At 36.6% G+C, this 11,411-nt stretch overlaps 1 long non-coding RNA gene across 1 annotated transcript; it reads right to left on the minus strand.

Moving 5' to 3' along the window:
• Positions 1-237: 237 nt before the first annotated feature.
• LOC122136075 lies at positions 238-10,254 on the minus strand. The gene is made up of 4 exons (XR_006153901.1): positions 9,918-10,254; positions 7,289-7,642; positions 2,533-2,644; positions 238-2,427 (listed from the first exon to the last, which is right to left on the minus strand). It is a non-coding gene; the product is annotated as an uncharacterized LOC122136075 (long non-coding RNA).
• Between the last annotated feature and the right edge of the window lie 1,157 nt (positions 10,255-11,411).

Here is an 11,411-nt window from a genome sequence, read left to right on the forward strand (position 1 = left end):
TTTAGTTTGGGAACTTTCAAGTACACATTTTGGCATCACTTCAAGCATAAAGAGGAGATCAAGAGCATTACCAAGGACCTTGTCGTTACTGGAACCAGACGAGCTACAGGAACATTTCCAAATTTAATAAAGCGGACCAAATTAGTGGTCAGGCCATGCAATAAATACAACTATTTCAAGAAAAGCTTGCATAAAGTGAGTGTTTTTCAATATATTTCACATATAATGATGGCGAACACTAAGTAGTTATTTAATAGATGTTTCCATAAAATCAACTTACAGTACAGACTCTGAAGAGGCGATGATGCAGATTTATCGTACACTCGAATATCAGACAAAAGGCATCATCACTTTCCGTCCAAAACGTTGTCAATAGTTGGGAAACTTTCAAGTGTAAATTCTGGCATAATTTCAAGTATAAATATTGGACAAATTGCATTAATTTTAAGGTGAACTCAAGATCTTGCTGTTACTAGAACCATGTGAGCTATAGAAACCTGTCTAACCTTTAACATTTGGAGCCATAATTGCTGTATTTTTAGGATTTCACATGCCAGTTTAACTTGCCCACCTTGTCCGGGCGCCTTGGCATAGCGGACCAAATTAGTGGTCAGGCCATGCCGGTTAGGCGGTCAGCGGTTTGGGGATCCTGTGGTCAGCGTGCAATGGGAGCCGGAGCAACTACAGATCGCTGACCACAGCTTGTCATTGATCCCACACTCAATCGGATTATTGCGGGCCCAAACAGCCGCGCCTGCAGAATCCGCCGGGCCTGCCAGAGAAAGGAGGGGTGGTGTCAGTCTCAGACGGACGGAGGGAGGGAGGGAGGAGGGGTGGAGATGGATGTGAAAACGAGCGAGCGGAGTGACAGCCCAGGGACCGATTGATCTTCTCATCATTTGCCATCCCTCTCTCCTCCTCTCCGGTCTCCTGACGCTCCCTCTACCCAACCTCGCCTGTAGACTCGTGGAAGATAAATTCTGTTGAGCTCCACTGTATTGGATTTATGAGTTAATGGAGATGTCAAGACATAACAGATTGGGAAATAAGGAAGAGAATAGGAGGAGGCGGAAACTCGGGTTTACACTCCCTCTTTCTTTAATATGACGGCCGTTTGGAAGAAGTCGGTCTAAGTTACACAGAATTTCAGAAGCAATGCTCAGCGTGTTCAGTGTCAATGCCCTTTTACAAAGACTTCTACAGCTTTGAAGCTTCAACGGGGTGTAGAGATTTAAAATAACAGTCAACAGTCCCAACAGTGGGTACTTTAGTTTTCCCTTTCCATGCAATTCAAAGGCTCTCACACAGTGCGAAGGGATTATTTCGGTTCATCACTAATTTATGCAACATTTGTTAGCACACTCATTTGGATTTACAGTAAATGCCCATCATGATTGTTCTCCCTGCAAAGTCATGCATTTGTGATATTTAGTCTGGGCTGTTTCTCTTGTCATCAACAGCTTCAATGAGCAATAAATTGAGGGACTGAACCAACAATCTTAACCCACTTCATTAAAATTTACAATTGAATTTGTAACTTTTTTACTTTCTTGGACTGGTACAAAAAAGTCACTTTTGTGGCACTTGCTAAACGAACAAAATAAAAACAGTGAACCTGATTAGGCCAAATGGTCTTAAAAAAATGGCTACACCTGTGATGTCAAAATTGACCACCATATGAAATGAATGAGAAATATAAAAATACAGAGCAATTTTTTGGGGAGTAAAATCAATAAAACTCCAAAAACGTATTTTATAATGTCCAAATATATAATATCCCTTCTTTTATTTCAGTCTTTTTTGACCACTGAGGAACCCTAAGTGAGGGATACCACAACTTTTAAGTTCGTATCTCTTTAGAGGCCAAGATTGCTCTGGACAAGACCTCTCAAGTCCACATGAATGTGACTTCAGAGTGGATTTGGGTCTCACACAGTCTTAGTCTGATACATGATCTCTACTTTGGTCTCAGACAAGACTGTCTATTTTAACTCCGTTTCAGCCTAGTTCTTAGGCTTAGGACGTCTAATCTTGACTTTGACATTTAGAAAGCACCAGACCTTTCTGGGCAAAAGAACGTTAGTACATTAGTATATATAACCCATCAGTGGTCCATGGTGAGCTAGAACGGACATTGTTTAATGCAGAAAGCTGAGCTAGGATAAAACTGACTGACCTCCAGTAAGACCATTAAGACCACGATGGAGTGTCTGTTCATCTCTGTGCCCATCTGATCGTCTTGCAGGTTCTCTGGGATTGATGTCAGGTTTTGCGTCTTATCGATTCCCTATCAGCTTGGCACTGGCCGCTGCCGCACAACTTGTCATTGGGCAAAAGGCGGCGGCTCTGCTTTCTTCTCCACATTGATTGGCTCACAGAGTGGGCTTGTGGTTGAGCTGCCCGCAGTACCACACATTTGATCCATTCCTTAGACAATAACGGTAATAAAACTGTTGCAGATTGTAGTAGTAATATGGTTTAAAAAGGACAGGTCAAATGCATCAAAGAGATGAACACTAATACACAACAAACCTGATCAGGCAAGTTGGTGCAGTGGGTCGTAAAAGTGATCTTAGGAACATGAATTCAAATCTGGCTTGCATGATCCTCCCTTTCCACCACTTTCCAGCGTCTTACCAATCTACTGTGAATTTAAAGGCAAAAAGGCCATAAATGTCAAGCAGTTAGCCCTTTATCAATAAATGATACACATTAAAATTGAACAAGACTAAGGCTGGATTCAGGATTGGCAGAATCAGGTTTTATGTTTTCAAACAAAGGGTTAAACATTCCCCATTATAGCCAGTCTAATGCTATTTCGTGTTATTAATGATTAGGGGTCACAAGGTTACTTTCAGTGTGCAGCTAGTTCCTCTCAACCATCTATTTGATTATAGAGCAGATAGACTCTTAAAAGTATTGAAAGCTAAAGGGGTGGCCTGCAAAACGTTGATAGTTCATCCAAAAGTAGAAAAAAATTATCTTTTATTCAGCATCATGCAGCTCCAAACCTGTATGCATTTCTTCTGTGGAATACAAGATAAAATACAAGGAGGAGTAAATCATAACTAGCCCTTTAAAGGTGACACATGTAATTTATAGCAGCACTAAACATATTTTTCAAAAATATTTAACTCAAACTACCTTTCAAAAGTCTGGGGTCAATTGTTTTCTGTAAGGATGCATTATTTAGATCAAAAGTGACAGTAAAGACAATGAAAATGTTACTAAAGATTTCTGTTTCAAATAAATGCCGTTCTTTCAAGCTTTTTACTCATCAGAGAATCCTGAAAATAAAATGCATCATGGTTTCCACTAAAATATTGGGCAACACAAATGTTTTCAACACTGATAATAATAAGAAATGTTTCTTGAGCTGCAAATCAGCGTATTAGAATGATTTCTGAAGATCATGTGACACTGAAGGTGTGCCTCATGAATTGTAAATATTTGTCTAGTTTTCAACATAACGTAACAGTCTATTAGCTCAGGTAAAGGTGATTCACTGATATGGTTTGTATTATCAGGAGGTGTGTTTGTTTAGAAACACGTGCAATACATGTCAAATGTGACTTGCAAAAAAAAAAAAAAAAAAAAAAAAAAATGAAGGGATTGTGTACTGTTTAATCCATAATGGTTCATTTATGATAAGCATAAGCGCTGCCTTGAGGATTTTATGGCTGTGTAAACATGATCGTGATCTTGAGCACCAGTCTCACCTTGAATCTTAATGCACGTCACTTAAATCCACCATTGACCTCTACGGCCTCTGTCCAACATTTATACGTCTCAAAAATTCCCCTCTCATCTCCCGGTCAATTGCGTTTTTTTTGGAAGGAAAATTAAAAATGTAAATCTAATCTGGTCGGCTTGTAATGTGATCAGTATGACGGCCGATCAATGCGTTCCGTCATGCAAACGGGAGGCAGTGATGTATGTGAGAGAGGAGGGGTGAGGGGGCTGACCGCTCTCGCTTTATCACTACACTCTGCGTGTGTGTGTGTGTGTGTGTGTGTGTGTGTGTGTGTGTGTGTGTGTGTGTGTGTGTGTGTGTGTGTGTGTGTGTGTGTGTGTGTGTGTGTGTGTGTTTTCACAGGGCCGTCCACCAGAGATAATATCCTCTAGGACTTCTTATCTACCACCCTAAACTGTATTTTTCACCTTGAGGAGTGAACTGTGGTCACTGGTGGGCCAAACAAGCAAACCAGAGATTTTCTTGTTAATTTGATGACTTTATTTAATGATTTCATTAATTACTTTTAAAAGAGGTTAATGACAATACTTTGTTCAAAAGTGTCTGGTCAGAAAGAATTTTTAAAAATGGTTTTGAAGTCTCTTCTACTCACCAAGGATGCAATTATTTAATGAAAAATGCATTAAAATCAGTAATATTTTGAAATATTATTACAACCTAAAATAACTGTTTTTCTATGTGAACATCTGTTAAAATGTAATTTATTTCTGTGATCAAAGTTGAATTTTTACCCCATTACTCCAGTCTTCAGTGTCGCATGATTCTTCAGAAATCATTCTAATATGCTGATTTCCTGCTCATTAAACATTTATGATTATTGTCAGTGTTAAACAGCTGCGCTGCTGAATATTTTTGTGGAAACCATGATGCATTTTATTGTTCAGGATTCACAGATGAATAGAAAGTTCAGAAGAACAGCATTTATTTGAAACAGAATCTTTTGTAACATTACAAAAAAATACTTTACTCTCAGTTTTGATTAACTTAATGTGCCCTTACTGAAAAAAAGTATTAATTTCTTAAAAAATAAAATCTTACCATCTCCAAACTCACAAGTTTATATCACAAGGTAATTCTCTTATATAACCTGAAAGCTTTAAAGTGATTTTACCAAACACAACATCATTTAAACTGGTAAAATCACTGTAATGCAAAGCACAAACAGATATACTACTTAACAAAATAAAAAAACAAAACACAATAAAGTATGGGATTTGGCGCATTAATACAAAATGAACAGGTGTATTTATATCATACTTTGCACAACGGCTTATCCAATTCAATTTGACTTAGAAATAAAAAGCAACTTTCATATTTCATAGAAAATTTAATAGAAAACTATGCAATTAACACCGCAATCATTTACATTTCACATAACTCCAGTTCTGCCACTTAACTAGTAATCAAGCTTAAAGTAATCCCGTTTCACATTAGACCGTCAGCAGTTTTCACCCTCGTCGGCATCTGCTAAAGATCACAAATGTGATTTAGTGCTAGTTTAACAGTCTGGATTTGTGAAGTCACACACCCTGCCACACATACATTTACACACAAACCAACACCTAAAGGAGGGAGGTTATAGGGGTCTGTGTTGACCGCCCGGCTGACCGCAGTGGTGGGTGGGAGATTTATTTAAGATCAAACAGCGAGCTCTGAAAGCCACACAGGCCACAAAAACGGCAGCCCGGTACATCTTCATTAACAAGAAACATTTCTATTGATTTCATTTTTCCAGCGTTTCAAGTTACACATAAGAAATATGTATGGTGGGGTTAAATGAGTTATCCTGACCCGATTTGTATCGAGCACACTCTTTATGATATTATCTATGGGATCGGTTAGTCAGTGGGTGTCAAAACTATTTGGCTGTAATGGGATAATGCACAGCTGCAGTCCTGATGGGCCGCAGGAGCAGGAGAGACGGCAATTCAATTGTACCCTGCGAGACAATGGGCCAACTGAAAGGAGGTGTAGGAATAAAAGCAGACCGTCTGATAAAACGCAGTGGGAAAACATGAAGAAAAAAAGGAGAATTTTCTATTTCTATATTTGTATTTTTTTACATTTGAGGATTTTATTTTATGACATTTACACTGAACACATATCTGACGTAACAATTCAGTGCAATACTCACTGGTATTTTTTTTCAATGTATTAGGGAGAGTTTAGGGGAAAATAAACTTAATTTTTTATGTAAAAAAAAATAAAAAAAAAATCGAAAGTTTCTTCTGCTAACGAAGGCTACATTAATTTGATCAAAAAATGCATTTAAAACAACTGTTGTCTTTGTGCAGTAATATATTTATTTTTAAATGTTTTTAAAAGAAGTCTTTATTGCTCACCAGGGTTGTATTTCTTTTATATATATATAAAAAAAAACGTACATTTGTCTAATATTTTTACAATTCTGTTTCCTATATGAAATTGATGTAAAATGTAGTTTATTTCTGTGATGCGCAGCTGTATTTTCAGCAACATTACTCCAGTCTTCAGTGTCACATGATCTTCAGAAATCATTCTAATATGCTGATTTGCTGCTTAAGAAACATTTCTGATTATTATTAATGTTGAAAACAGTTGTGCTGCTTCATATTTTGATGAAAACTGAGATAAAATGTATTTTTTCAGGATTTACTGATGAATAGACAGTTCAAAAGAACAGCTTTTATTTGAAATAGAAATCTTCAGTGACATTATGAATGTCTTTACTGTAACTTTGGATCAATTTAATGCATCCTTGCTGAATAAAAGCATGTTTTTTTTGTTTTTTGTTTTCAAAAAAAAATATAGAAAAGGTGACAAAAATCTTGAAGGTTTTTGTCTAAAGAAACTGCAATGAAATGAATAAAATTAATTTTAAAGAACACCAAATCCTTTAATGGCAGTTCATCAAAACCTGAATGGTCCTAAAAGCTTTATAAGCAAAGTATTTTTTTGAGGATGCAATAAGGCAGAAATATGGTGTCACCCCTTGTTGCATTCATAGGTTTGAATCATAACTTAATCTGTCCTATTACCTATAAATTAAAGACAAAATGCCCAAAACATATCTACAGCTAGCTAATAGTAAAGTTAATTTATGTACAAATGGATCAAATAAATATGGTGTGGCACTGAAAAGATGAGCACAAAACACACGTTGTGTCCAGCTGTGCTTAGCAATCCATCAAAATAGGGTCATTAGCATGTCAGCAACGACACTGAGCCATTGCATTAGATAACGACACGGTTTTAACTAACCAAGCAATCAGAATTAAACTCTTCTAAGAATAGGTAGTCGTTTAGCAGATGTTTTGTTTATCCGAAGTGGCTTACAGTACACTAATTACAGAGACGATGCTCCTGGAGCCACGTGGTGTTTGGTGTCTCGCTCAAGAGCATAATGCTGATTATTCATGGCTCATTTCTTGAAAGATTCAAACCATCAGCCTTCAGCTTAGTGACTGTGAGCTTCAGCCGAGATGCCACAGCAGCCTTCAGATGTTGCAATGTCAAAAAAATAAATAAATAAATAAATAAATATCCAATCCTTACCTTGCCAGTCCACTCGATTCAGGTTTCGTCTTCGGTCGCCTGACTGGCTTTCCTCGCTTGTCCTTCTGCAGGCCTTCAGAGGGCATATTGATCAGTCTTTATATCCAATAGCTACTCTGCGATTACCGCAGCAAGAGTGTGCTGTAATTCATGTCATTATTTCTAGAGTGCCGCTGCTTTTCATTTATCAGCGGAATGTTTTTGGGAAGATGTTGCCATCTTTCAGAGGTCCTCAAATGGAAAATTAATCTCGCTCTTGTAATTGAAACGACAGGGACAGACGCTGAAGGTCTCTTTGCATTACCATAGCTCTTCTTCTCCGTCGTTCTCCTCATCTAGGTCATGCTACACCACCTGAAATGGAAAAACGACACGAGACTCTTTTACCGGACCAGGTCTGTCGCCAAACATGACATTAATTTTTACAAAGTTTTGGAGAAAGATACTCTAAAACCTCTGAAAAAGCTTGGAGCCATTTGTTGTTTTCCTCAAGCTAATTAGTCCTACTGAGATTTATGTTTTTTTATATAATGCATGCCGTATGAATGATGATAAATAGTCACTGAAATATACACTACTTTTTCACTTTCAAAGTAAGATTTTTTAAAATGTTTTTCAAAGTTCTTTTCACCGAGACTGCATTTGTCTTACCAAAAATACAGTTAAAACAGTACAAATTGTGAAACTTTAGAAATCATTTGATTTCATTTGAGCTGATTTGCTGCTCAAGAAACATTTCTGATTATTATAGGTGTTGAAAACAGTAAATATTTTTTGTGGAAACTGATACATTTTATTTTTCAGGATTCTATAATGAATAGGAAGTTCAAAAGAGCAGAATTTATTTGAAATAGAAATCTTTTCTAATATTATAAATGTCTTTACTGTCACCTTTGTTTAATTTAATGCATCCCAGCTAAAAAAAAAATCTTAAAATCAAAAAAGATTAAAATATACACTTTTATATTTACTTACAAACTTACTCTTTAAACTATATTGTAAAGCCAGATGTACACAGTATATATATATATATATATATATATAGATATATATATTATATATATATATATATATATATATATATATTCTCTGTCCTTTATGATTGTTGCTTATCAGAATGTTTGATATGAGACTGTTGCAATCTTGCATAAAACCTAAGGCAGATTGTGCAACATCATCAGATGTTTATGTCAGATTGCTTGATGTATAATTATTAGCTAAGACTTCGGTCAGGATTGACAGCATTGAAAGGCCATTTTACGTTAATTGTGACATCCTCTTTGACACACAAAACTGAACCACACAAACCTAAGTCCTGGTGCTGATGTTGGAAATGTGAGGGTTAGGGTTATTTATGTTGCATATCATACAAATCAGTGTCAATTTAGTATCATTAATATACTATATAGGGTTGTGTTTATATTTACATATATATTTTTATCTTTTCTGCTTTTATTGTAATTTTACTTAAAGTTTTGGACATTTTGTTCTGTGTTTTTGTCATTTTATTAGGTTTTTATTATGTTTATATAGTTTATTAATTTTTATTTCAGTTCAAGTTTTTTTAGTACATTAAGTAAAAATAAATGAAAATGAGAAATGTTGCCCTGTATTTTACTACTTCAACTAATTTATTTCAATTAGTTGCCAAGGCAACATTTCTAATTTACTTATTTATTTTACATTTTACATTTTCATGTAATTTTTTGTTTTATTTATTTATTTATTTATTTTACTAGTAATTAGTCATTTTGTTGTGGGTTTTTCAGAATCAGAAATCTTGAAATAAAATAAATTTAAGTTATTTTATTTTATTTAAAGTAATGAAAATGTTTTTTATGCTTTATATTTGTTTTATATTTAATGATAAAAAACCCTGGTAGGGTATAGACAAGCTTGTATCACAAAATAGCAAGCTAGTATATCACATAGCAATAAAAATATCTTGATCTCTCTCACACATACCTGTAAATCGAAAAAAAAAAAAAATTATATATATATAGAGTTCAGTCATGAAACTCTAGATGGCGCAGGCTGATGAGTTATTAACGTAAATTATGATATTCAGAGAGTTAAAAAATGAGCCAATGAGTTTGCTGCCTTGCATTTATATGGCTGGCTAGTATCACTTGAGATTCCTGCAGCCTGCTTTCAGAGTTTATCTGAAACCCTCCACCTTCCCCAGCTCCACCTGTATAGATCTGCTACGGGTTATTTTATATTCTATTTGTGCAGCAGCACTGTGTCTCAAATACTCACGGCACTGTATCGCCTTAATGCATTGGCAGTAGCAAGTTCCTGTACATGCTTGAAGCAGCAGTAGCAATAATCTACAACTACAGCAATAACCAACAGCAGCAGAGTAGCAGATCTATTACGACAAGACCAAATAAACAGTCATATCCATAACCATGCTAAAATCTTCAGAGAGTTGTCATGATTGAACTGTCCTTCTATTGGCTCTTCATTATACAAATATCACAGTCACACTCACAAGCATTCAATCGGGTGTTGATGAGCACGTTTCCAAAACTAGACCGCCACCAAGCTTCAAACAATCAAAGCCTGCTTCAGAAATGCTGAGATGTGAAAAACTCCGAGGCACAAGACTTCACAAAAGAGCACAGACCTCAAAAGCAGCGGATGATGTTGTACGCCACTCCTGTGAAAGATGAGATGACGGATTCTAACTCTGATGGATGGATACAGCAGTCATTGTACGCATCCATCTCTTCTGGCAGCGTGTCAAAGCCCACACACAGCTCTCGGTCCGTCTGAAACAATAAACCTTCACATCCAGCTTCATTGGGCCCGAGCTAAAATCAAAGCGGCCCTGACATGTCTTCTAAATCCAATCATAGGTCAATAGCTGGAATGATTGATTGGCTTCAAATCCAATTGCATCTTCCCAGGCCTGTGCTTTGGGCCCTATTAGAGATTGGCATTGGCAGGGCCCGTCTTGGGAGTCCCAGCATCCGTGGGGAAGTGTCTGTCTGCCAGCTCTCTTTAATTGCCTTATTATAGCAGCCCAAGAGGTTCTGGATTGGCCGTTGCTTATTAGCCTGATTGAGGTTAGGAACGGAGTTGGGATCGAGCTCATCTTATGCTGCTTTGCGATATAAAGCAGCCACAGCAGAAACATAAAAAAAAAGCGACAAAATACAATTCGAATAAAATGCACAGTCTTCGTTTAATTGTGAGGCTTTAAATGAGCTGTTTGTTGAGTCACTTGCTGCTGAGGACAGCTTGTTCTGGTCCATTTTTTTATCTTTACACATATACAAACTGATTATCAATCGGACTTTTGAACTTTTTTGCAGATTACAGAGCAAACCGAGGCAGAGGTTGTGCGTGAACGTTTGGTTTCATGAATCATGCCTTTGAATCTGATGAACACGTTTGCTTGTAATTGCCTTTGCTTGCTTGATGTTGTAAAGGTTTGGCATGCAAATTTGATAAGAACTGAATCTCACATCATAAACTTGCAGAATTGCCTTTCTATGTAAGCTATGTTGTTTTTAAAGACACTGAGACTTTTGATGCACAGCGAGATGAGAAATTGCTGCTTTGTTTACATTGCAGGGAAATATGAATCATATAATTTCATTTTGTTCATAACAGTGTGTGACATATAAGACGTGATAAATGCATTGTGGTGTAAAACACTACATTAGGAACTCACCAGGATGAAAAAGGGTGCAAGTTGGGGTGTTAATGGTTAACACGGGCTGGTCCCATCACCAGTATTAGCGGCTGTAAAGATAAGCCCAAAAAAGCGTTCAGAGTTTGGGTCCAGAGGCTGTGGCTGCCATTGAAGACGAGGATGATACCAACAGGTTCTCAGTTACTTTGGTCAGAGCCCTAAAGAAGAGCAGAAGTCAAGAAACATCTCTGCTGTACATCTGAGGGTAAGTAAGGCCTCTAATGGGGCTTTAATGTGGGTAATTCATAAGGGCATATTTCATACAAAATTATTTAAGCTATAACAGATGCATTTATAAAATATTGAGTCATAATCGGTAAATCATCTGCTATTAGGTTAACTGAAGCGTTTTTTAGAAATAAATACAGACATGGAAGTGTTTAACATTTTAAAACTTACTATTTAATAATGTAGCAGGGT

This window comes from Cyprinus carpio, chromosome B1, assembly GCF_018340385.1.
Source record: "Cyprinus carpio isolate SPL01 chromosome B1, ASM1834038v1, whole genome shotgun sequence".
Taxonomy (NCBI): domain Eukaryota; kingdom Metazoa; phylum Chordata; class Actinopteri; order Cypriniformes; family Cyprinidae; genus Cyprinus; species Cyprinus carpio.